The sequence below is a fragment of the Mustela putorius genome, unplaced genomic scaffold (assembly GCF_011764305.1).
Source record: "Mustela putorius furo isolate JIRA1106 unplaced genomic scaffold, ASM1176430v1.1 tig00000430_pilon_pilon_pilon, whole genome shotgun sequence".
Taxonomy (NCBI): Eukaryota; Metazoa; Chordata; class Mammalia; order Carnivora; family Mustelidae; genus Mustela; species Mustela putorius.
Genome location: NW_025421377.1, coordinates 23,125,328 through 23,136,516, shown reverse-complemented (window position 1 = coordinate 23,136,516; position 11,189 = coordinate 23,125,328). Strand labels below are relative to the sequence as shown.

The 11,189-nt window shown below is 40.1% G+C and overlaps 1 long non-coding RNA gene across 1 annotated transcript; it reads left to right on the top strand.

The window, feature by feature from the left end:
* The first annotated feature begins 1,011 nt into the window (after positions 1-1,011).
* Positions 1,012-10,800, top strand: LOC101675559. The gene is made up of 2 exons (XR_001181835.2): positions 1,012-1,969; positions 10,454-10,800. It is a non-coding gene; the product is annotated as an uncharacterized LOC101675559 (long non-coding RNA).
* Positions 10,801-11,189: the final 389 nt, after the last annotated feature.

Genomic DNA, 11,189 nt, shown 5'->3' with positions numbered 1-11,189 from the left:
GATGGATTCAAATGCAATGTTTATTTTATATGATGTTTTGAAACTTACCAAAAACTAAACTTCACTTTTTAAAAAAGATTTTATTTGTTTATTAACAAGAGAGAGAGAACACAAGCGGGAGAGAGGCAGGCAGAGGGAGAAGCAAGCTCCCCGCTGAGCAGGGAACCCGATGCGTGACTTGATCTCAGGGCCCTGGGATCATGATCTGAGCCAAAGGCAGAGGTTTAACTAACTGAGCCACCCAGGCCTCCCCTAAGTTACACTTTTAAAAGCTAAAAATTGGAACAAAGATTAGCATAAATCACTTATATACATACATGCAGGGTTAATAATATATACATATGTGCCAGGTACCACATTGCAGATTTTTTATATATTATTTCATATAATTTTAAAGACAATCTAATGAGGATTATCGTCCCCATTTAACATATGAGAAAACCAAAGACTTAATATACTAGACCACTAGTTTTCAAAATATTGACTATGTACTATTTTATTATGTAATAATCAATACATGCAAAACAAAACCATTTACTAAAGATATAAGGTTTAAAGCACAATAAAAAGCATAATCAAAACAGATTTTCATCGGGACGCCTGGGTGGCTCAGTTGGTTAAGCGGCTGCCTTCGGCTCAGGTCATGATCCCAGCGTCCTGGGATCGAGTCCCACATCGGGCTCCTTGCTCAGCAGGGAGCCTGCTTCTCCCTCTGCCTCTGCCTGCCATTCTGCCTGCCTGTGCTCGCTCTCTGCCCCTCTCTCTCTCGGATAAATAAATAAAAAAAAATCTTAAAAAAAAAAAAAACAGATTTTCATGATTACACCTCATGGGTATTGGATCTAGAGCTTTATCAGTATAATCAAATATATCTATGTTCCTCCACTCTTCTGTTTCTGTTTCCAGAGTCAATTACAATCCTAAACTTTGCTTTTTTCTTATAGTTATAAGTGGAGTTATTTCTAAAGCCCAGTCTAGATATTAATTTATTTAAATTTTTTTTAGTTTGCATAAAAGTGCATCAATGTTTTGGTAGTCACTGACTCATATAAACATGGTAAGCATAATTCTCGGATTTTGTACTGCCTGTTCAGAATTCATCTGTTGGTTTTGTGGTTTTCATTTCATATTTATGCATCATTTCTTGACCACCACTTACTTTGTACTGATTCAATGAGGAAAATTCAATTTAGCATTACACTTTATAAAACAATTTTCTTGAAACACCAAAATTTGGGTTTGGACAGGAGTAACATCAAGTATGCTTTCTCATAATTTTTTAAATGGTTTATTGTGTTGTCAAAGGGAATATTGAAAAGACAATACACCACACAAAAAAAATCCTACTGCTTCTATCTCAGAACGAGCAGATTGTGAAAAACTCTTTAACTTTACTTTAGTTGCACTTGTAATATACCAGCAACTTGTCAGGCACTGGCCACAGGATCTGCAGAGTGAAGCATTCCCTATTTTTTTTATCTGAATTGTTGATAGAATGGATAAGATAGCCCTTCTCTCCTTTTCTTGATCAAATATTTGTTAAACACCCAATAAGTGCTGGAAACTATACCCAAATCTGGGGCTTCAAATGTGCAAGGGTGTATGATCCAAGATGCCAGGAACCCACGCAATATCAAGAGGATATAAATGAACGTGCTTACTTTTAAATTAATTTAATAAAACATTTGCAACAACAAATGGAATCCAGAAAGTAATGGAGTCTTAAGGAGTTTATGCAGGTGCTGTGCGTATCTGAAATTCGGGATGATGACGCTTTGTGACTGGCAGCTGCGGCCTTGAGGAGGTGTCAGTGGAAGGGTGGATGTTGGGCATCTCCCCTCCCATGTCATCCTTTGTGGCCAACAGGATCCACACCCTGAATTACACAGATGCGTGGCACTTTGATGAGCTTGAGAGCAGCTGAAGAAACAGTATGGAGGGAGCCTGGAGGAACTGCTTACATAGGAAGGTGAGGAAGTGCTTAGAAACGGAGAGGGATTTGTTGAAAGGACAAAGTAGCTAGCTCAGGAAGCCTTCCTCCTGAGGAAGGGAAGGTGTGAACAAAGATCTCAAGGAAGTGAGGGATTAAGCCAAGCAGATATCTGGTGGGAGAAAATTCCAGGCAGAATAAATATTCGCAAAACAGAAGTGTGGCGGCTTTAGGTTAAAGGAAGAGTATGGAGCCCTGCGTGGCTGAGTGAGCGAGCAAGGGGGAAAATGGTAGAAAATGCCGTCGGAGAAAGAGCAAAAGACACAACAGGCAAAACCTCCTGACTCATCTCCAGGGACTTGGCTCTTAACTCCGACAGAGGGGAGCTAATGGTGGATTTAAACAGAGGAGAGTCCTGGTCTGGTGCGTTCTGAAAGGACCTTACTGGAAGGGCATCGAGAGTAGACGTGGGTGAGCTTAAGGGTATCTGGGAAGAGGTCACTGCGGTCATGCAGGCGGCTGAAGACGGCGGCCCAGACCAGAGGGTGACAGCGCACTTGATTAAACTTTGAAAGTGAACCAAGACATCCTGCTGTATTGGAGGAAAAAAGAACAGCTGAGGATAACTTCCAAGGTGGCTTTTAATAATATTCCAGGTGACAGATACATGGTCAGGGACAAGGCAGCTCGAGTGACTGGCATGGATCCAAAAGCTATTGAGGTATAAAATTTATAAGAACTGGTGGTTAAATCATCCTTTTAACTTTAAAGGTATGTACTCCTCAGTGTAGGAAATATTTTTTTACAACCTTTTACTTTATATCAAAAACCTCTTTGTAGGGGCGCCTGGGTAGCTCAGTGGGTTAAAGCCTCTGCTTTCGGCTCAGGTCATGATCCCAGGGTCCTGGGATCGAGCCCCGCATCGGGCTCTCTGCTCAGCGGGGAGCCTGCTTCCCTCCTCTCTCTCTGTCTACTTGTGAGCTCTGTCAAATAAATAAATAAAATCTTTGAGAAAAAAAAATACCTCCTTGTAATTAATCCCATCCTTCAGATAACTCTGCACTAGCTCTCATTTCTCTTGCTCTGAACCATCAATTTCTTCCATGCATTTCTTAACATATTGCATGATAATTATAAAAGATAAATATTTGGGGATATAAATCCCAATTTTTTAATATACTGGTAAATAAAAATGAGGGGGAAAACGGACTCAAACACTCATGTGTGTGAGAGGGTAGAGAAACATATACACTTTCCTCACAATTTTTTAAAAGGAACCCCTTTCTTTTTCCAGTTGGGGACCTCACATGACTGGGAAAGCCGGGATGAATCAATAGGGAGACATTTTGTCATCTTTGTACACACCTGGACATATTACTGTGAATTCACCAGGCAAAGCGGCAGTCACAATTGTTAAATAATTTTTCTTTTTCTTAAAAAGTATCTGCAGAACTAAAAGCCATCTCTAAAAGGAAAATACGTGATGGTTATATTTCATTGCAGACTGCCTCCTAACAACACGCTAACAACACACGAACACGAGCCCCCCTCACCCCCCAGCCCCTCCTCACGCCAAAAGTGAAGTTATGGCAAAAAATGAGCTTTGCAGTCCCATGCAACCCTCCCACACTCCTCCTCTTCCTACCAACTTACGTTTTCATATCCAGAGCCTTAGTGTAGAAAGGGTTTATGTGTCTCTTTGTGAGTGCTCCTAGGTGCCATTCTTCTCTTTTGGAACTGTCCTGTAGATTCATGCATTGCTTTATCCAAAGCAATGGTATTAGAAGGCAACATAGTATTGACTTGATCAGAATGAGGTTCAGAAAGAGGTGTGAAGAACTTATATATCACTCAGTACTTCCAGTGATTTTGTTTCTCTCACTTACAGTTTAATTTGCCTGTATCAGAATTCAGTTATTAAATGAAAGTATGAAAGGTCGTTCTTTCTTCTTTTGTAGTTGAAGCATATTTCCAACTGCATCAAAATAAAAGTAACTAATAGAAATACTTTCGATTACAAACACAAGGAAGTATGGCGGAATTAGGCGCATCCCTGATTTCAGTAACCAAGAGGCTCCCAGGTCAATTAACTCTGCTACTTTTATTTATTTATTTTTTTAAAGATTTTATTTATTTTATTTGACAGATGGAGATCACAAGTAGGCAGAGAGGCAGGCAGAGAGAGGAGGAAGCAGGCTCCCTGCTGAGCAGAGAGCCCGATGTGGGGCTCGATGTGGGGCTCGATCTCAGGACCCTGAGATGACCTGAGCCGAAGGCAGAGGTTTAACCCATTGAGCCACCCAGGCACCCCTAACTCTGTTCCCTTTAGTCTGGAATACAGTTAAGTGCTGGGTGACTCTGTTACAGATGGAAAAACTTGCCTGGAGAGGACGGGAGGTTTCTCAACATATTGAGTAGGATCATAAAAAGGGATCAAGGGTGTCTGACTCAGTCCAGTGTTTTCTAAAGGCAGACCACACTTAGATGTTTAAATCTGTAGCCAAAAATCTCCAAACAAAACCAACCGCAGGGACTGTGAGGAAGTCAGACCCTTCGGGAAAAATGTATAAATGCTGTAAACTCTTGAGCAAGTGTTAAACAGATCCCAGAATTCGGGGGCTATGTTAACTTTGTGTACCGTAAGAGAGAACTAGAGCAAATGGGGGGCAGAACATCAGGGGTTACACTACCACCGTCCTGAGATTAAATGAAGATGAGTGTTTTGGGCTAACTTGCTATTTCCAAAAAAGAAGACAACATAGGAACAAAAAAATGCAAACCGAAGACCTTTAAAGTGAGAAACTAAATAACAGATAACTGGTTTTATTATCTATAGAATACTTAGAAAGACAAGTATTTGTATAGACAAAGAAATTTTTTGCATTCTCCCTCTTTGAAAGAATTGTTGTAATTTTCACTCTCCTAAAATCAGAACCCAGGACAAGGCCTTGGATGCTGGCAGCTCATCTGTGAACTGCCGAGCCGGAGACCAGAGTGAGCCGTCAGAGTTCAGTTAGCCTCATGAGTTCCAGAAGGACAAAATCTGCAAGTGGGAAGCAGGACCTGGTGGTGGGAGAGGTCAGAGCTCCTCCTCTGCCCTGTTTCCCCTGTCCATGTATGTGTTTGCCAGGTCCTGAAGGCCAGCACCCCAGTCTTGGAGTGTCAGCCCCGAGCTGGCACATTCCAGCTGGAGAATCATGTTCGTTTGTACCAAAATGTGCTTACAGAGTCACAGAGGAGAATCACAGGGCCTGGGTCAGAGCAAAACCTAGAAATCTATCTATTCCACTCATTCATCTCCTTAAAGCCCTCCTAATACTCCCTTCCCCTGAATCTCTTCTCTCTGTCAGTCCCAACCTTATTAAAAAGCCTTTAGAACTGGCTCCCATAGCATTCTTCTCAATTCTTTGATCCTGCCCGTTCTTAGTTTTTGAGGTTCAGTGGGCTTTCCTTGGATACGTTCACTGTTCTCTAGGGTTTTATCTCCTTCTAAGCCTCCCTCGTAGTTCTCCCTCCTACCAATAGGACAAAAATCCTGGGACATGCAAGCTCTACCCTCAGATGGAAGAGGAAGAAACACAAAGAGTATATGCCTGTTCTCATCATATGTATTTATATTGAATGAAATCTCAAGTACACAGTGAATCCTTATATTATTCTTATGTATGCGTAACTGTGGATGCTGAGTAGACAACATTAACATGCAGAGGGGTACCTTATGTTGTGTGCTGGTCTCAGCCTATCAGTGACTAATGCTGTGGCCGGATCAGCTCTATGGTTCTTAGTATGATTGCAAGATGCCCTCAGTAACAATCATCAAGAAACTTTGGAAAAAAAATAAACGTTTTATTACTTATAAGTCCTGGAAACTCTGTGGTGTACTTGGGGTCACACAACATACTGCTAGTCCCTTGGGAGATAACGTGGCAGATAAGGTGACTCAATTATATCTGAACAGGGCCTTCCAATCCAATAAATGAAATTTGATCTCTAGCATTTATAATGTAAATCATATTATTCATAATAATTTTTGATACATTTATATATAACACATTTATCATATAAATCCTCCTATGCATAATAGCTTTTACACAACCTTTAGGTAGATGGCAAAAATTGGCAAACATTTGTCAAAAATGATGCATTATATTATTATACACACACACACACACGTACATACACGGAGGACATGGGACTGGAATTTTTATTGAGGTCAAGGGTAAGAGCCTAGGGATTTGTAGGCTCACTCTGTATTGGTAAATTTTAAACATAAGATCAGGAATTTAAAGCATGAGAAGAGAAAAAAACAAGCAGCCCAAATGGTCAGTTAACAAAATCAACCAAGAAACCTAAAACAGGGAGACTTGGGGCGCCTGGGTGGCTCAGTTGGTTAAACGACCTGCTCTTGATTCCAGCTCAGGTCATGGTCTCAGGGTCATGAGATGGAGCCTGGCTCCAGGCTCCTTGCTGGGTGCAGAGGCTGCTTAACATTCTCTCTCTCCCTCTGCCTTGCTCCTGACCCTGCTCTCTCTCTCTTTCTCTCAAATAAAATAAAATAAAATAAAAGTAAATTAAATTAAATTAAAATGAAATAAAATAAAATAAGGCCTCAAAGGGAGGTGCCCAGTTCTTTATCTAGTTCTACAGCGGGCAGCGTGTTTATTGGAAACAGCCATCCTTGAAGAGGACACCTCACTGAAGGTTGCTGGGTGATCAAAGTTTAAGTCAGGCACTCGAATTACAAAAAAGAAAAACCACCTGCCAGGACTTACAGCACATCCTATGATTTCTGTTCTGTGTGTAACTCCTAATTTAGAAACAATCCTCAGAAAAGGAAAGAACCGAATGCCAAGTGCAATTGTGTGTCTACCACCCAGGTAGGATAAGATTCAAAATAAGAATTGAGCTGAACTACAGAAAAATAGAGATCTATTCCTCATTTCTTAGATACCCACGATTATGAACTCAAGTTTTTACCCATTTCACTATAAATTGTGTTACTGAATTGGGATTTTAATTGAAAACGTAGCCAGGGTTAAATGATGCGCATCCTCTCCAACGTTACCCATGCTTCGTTAGTGCTCCGGAGAACCCAGGTCTTGCCGTTCTCTGCCTGTGTGGAGAGGTGTGCACGCCTCAGGTAACACATGGAGGGTGGAAGCTCTGAGGCCCAAGCAGTTCTGTGGGAGTCCTTCTTTGAGGAAATTCTATTTTCCTTGACTCTTTTATTACCCGATTTCATCTGACCATGGAGCCAAGTGAACTCTGTCTTTACAAAATCCATGCTGACCCCAGAAGTCTCAGCAGGTGATGCAGTTACCTCCAGGTTGGGTTGAGACTGCGCATTAAAACTCCCGGGAAGCCACAGATCACCCTTGGCTTTAGGAAGTGCACGTTTATCCCTCAAGGACCTGATGGACATTTTCCAAAAAAGGAAATTTTATTTTCCAAAAAAGGAAATTGCAGAATACATGACTTCTCTTTATGCATCTGTCTGGCTGAGACCCTACACTATTTTTTTATTCATTGTGTAGATACAGGCATCTCCCCTTCCACAGTAGGTCATTAACCTACCTTTGCCTTACCTCTCAGTATTTTATTCACTAGTAGTTGGGTATGTATCTTTATCTATCTATTCCTTAAAAATTTTTTTAATTAATTAATTTATTTATTTGAGAGAGGGAGAGAGCTAGAGAGAGAGCAGGGGGAGGGGTAGAGAGAGAGGGAGAAGCAGACTCCCCACCCAATACGGGACTCAATCTCAGGACCCTGAGATCATGACCTGAGCCTAAGACCGATGCTTAATCGACTGAGCCACCCATGCACCTTATTTAAATAAATAAATAATTTGCTTTTTAAGTAGGCTCCATGCCCAGTGTGTAGCCCAATGTGAGGCTTGAACCCATGACCCTGAGATCAAGACCTGAGCTGAGATCAAGTGTCAGATGCTTAACCTACTAAGCTACCCAGGCGCCCCTGGTTATGTATCTTTAGACTGCCAGGAAACTGGTGTTTATATTCAGGATAGCAATCTTCATTTATATATTTATGTCCTTACCAGTCAGCTTGACTTGTCTAGAATCATGTCCTATATATCACAGTCTTTTGCTAAAATGTGCAGGACTTTCTACATTCCATTATCTCTGACCATTCAATTTAGAATGTGGAATTGGTGGCCTATAGTGAATAATACTCCTACCTATATGGCATCTCCCTCTGAAGTTCTCAGGAGATGGATGCATTAATTACGGAGCATTCTGATACAGAAGGTGTAACGTATTTTATAGAGCCTCATTCTCCCTGCCCTCCATCTTTCTGTTATGGTACCAGAATCAACATTTGACCAATGTTTATTTCAAAGTTATGTAAGATCCATAAAACAGTGGCAAAAAGAAAGTGATGTAAACATTAACAGGGCTTGCAAACAATAATCAAAACCGTTCTCTAAAAGAAAGATTGCATGTTTCTTCCAAAGGAGATGTTTTCTGGCAGCCGTTAGCATGGTAGCTGCGTCTTGAAATGAGGGTCGTTTTGTATCACCGAAGAACAAAAGTCTAAAGGAAATTAAAGGCTTTTCTAACTACTTCATGTCGCTGTTGGAATATAAAAACGCATTCCTGAACAACCACAGCATTTCCATAAGCCAATAAAATGATGACTCAGAAAGTTAAATACCCAAGCCACAAACCACTTACATATGAATGTTTTAAAGTTATGTAAAAGTCCTATTTTTTAAAATATTTGTATAATTAGAGAAGAAATAAATTGTGCAAAAGTCATTTAACCACTCACTCTTCCCTGAAATATCTCAAGGAAATTCACTCATTTCAAAAAATGCAACGCTGAAGAACATTGTAGAGTTCCAACAGATTTATTCTGATGACAGTAAACATTCTTTGCCATTTGCTTCCTTTGATGTCCTAATGCAGAGGAGAATTTCAGATCAGGACCTTTTGCTAGCACACATTCTAGTGGATTGCTTGCAGTTCAGTGATGTACCCATCCCAATGTCTTTGACTTCAGCCTTATTTGTGGTCACTTAACCAAATTCCTCAGATTTTGGCCTGGTCCCTGGTTATTTCTATCATCTAAAGGCTGGTTCAAATTTCTACACATGTGAGTTGATTAATTGTGTGGACATCGGCTTTGAGCAAAACCAGATAAATGGACTGAACCACGTTGTGGTTGATTTGGTCGGCTCATGGAAATAGCAGATAGTACCCAAAACACAATGGGCAGCAGAGAGCCAAAGTAGCAGTATAATCCCTGACACCCAGTATATGATCTCTGTGAATTGTTATTTAATGCCAACTGATGAATGATCTTGATCATTAATATAAAACTTTGATCTCAAAATATGTATTGTAGGTGAAGAAGACAACTTGTCTGTTCCTTTGTAGCCCCTGAAATCTTAAATGAACTGAGTTACTGCACTGAGTGTAGAACTAAGTTCCATCCTTGGAGGCAGAGTGGTTCTCTTTAAAATACACTTATTGTATAATTTCCATAAACCAAACAAATGTGGGAATACAGAGATCTGTCATTAAAGAGAGAGTTCAGAGTCTAGAGAGAGAGAGTTTTATAATATGGATATTAACAGAGTTGCAAGGAGCTCCAAAGTATCTACAAACCACATTTTATACTCAGTATAACCACATTTTATACTCAGTATACTCAGTAGTCTCCATATATATAAAACAGAGAGAAATAATATTGTACAAATTAATATTGAATAGATTAATAATATTACCCAAGTCTTAAGGCTGTTGTGAGGATCAAATGCATTATTGTAGATAAAATGTTCACACTAGTGCTTCACACATATTAAATGTTAGCAACTGTTAGCACTTGTTATCATCATGGAAACCCCACACTTTCCTTTCTTGTTTAGTTGCTGTAGTAGTAGCTGCTACTTAATGGATGCTTATTGGATACCACATATCTTATTCTTTTTAGGATTTTTTGTTTATTTGTTTGTTTGTTTAAGAGAGAGAAAAAGAAAGAGAACAAGATGGGAAGAGAGGGAGAAGCAAATTCATCACTGAACAGGGAGCCCTAATGGGGTTCAGTCTCAGGACCCCGGGATCATCACCTGAGCTGAAGGCAGACGTTTGATCAACTAGGCCACCCAGGAGCCCCCTATCTCACATATCTTACCCCAAGTAATATTTTATTAGTCTTTCCCATAACTCTCTGAAGTAACTATTTATAATCCCAAGTTATAGGTGAGAAATTTAGCATTCAGAAACTCAATAATTTGCTTGACTCAGCTCTAATAAATCCAGAGCTAAAATTTGATCTATATTTTTCTTCTAAACCACACCATGGACGAAGATCATTAATGGAGAACTGGGATGACTGCTCAGGTCTCCAGCAGTTTTACTGTCTGGAGGGCTGGCCCTTTCCATCTACCCTTTGCTGTCTTTATGTTGAGATAGAGATCTAGTATAACTTGCAGGGTACTGGAAAAAATATACAAAGTGAATTCAAAGAATTGTTCTAATATTTTCTCCCTTTCTACAGCAGGCCTGTAGAGAAGATGGAGTTTGTGGCCCTCATGGAATGAAGAAAAAGTATTTGAGCATTAGACCTCCCACTTTCAATGGTTTGTACAAAGACTTCTATTTCTAGAAGAAAAACATCTATCATGTCCCGTTCATCCCAAAGCACTGAGCAGTCCAGAGAGGACCAAACAAACGTGATCCATGAGGAACAGCGATGAACAAGGTTGCAGGGGAGAAGCACACTCTGCTGGGGCAGAGCCTACACTCGTTGCCCTGAGGACCCTACCCTGTGTCAGGGTCCTCCCTGGGTCTTTCTTCAGCAAACCAAGCATGATTAAAGTGGGCTTTTAACAATACTCAACTGCCTTTTTATGTGATCAGCTGTGTTTATTTTTATTGTTTTAAAACTTGAATATGTATGCTTGAGTGCGTGTGTACACACTCACACACACACACACACATACACACGCACGTGTATTTTTTCTTTATAAGGTAACGAATGGCTAAAATTGACTGAACAGTTAACTACTTGCTAGGACTGTTCATGCAGTACATTATTTCATTTAATTAATTTCATTTAATAGTTTACATTATTTCACTAATCTTTAAAGCAGCCCTATGAGGTAGATATTATTCTTATCCCATTTTCACAGACGAGGAAACTGAGGGTCCAAGAATTTTAAGTAAAACATCCAAGATCACATGGCTAGTAGAGTATCTGAGGTTGTAAAGCTAGTAAAAATGAGAAGTCAGAC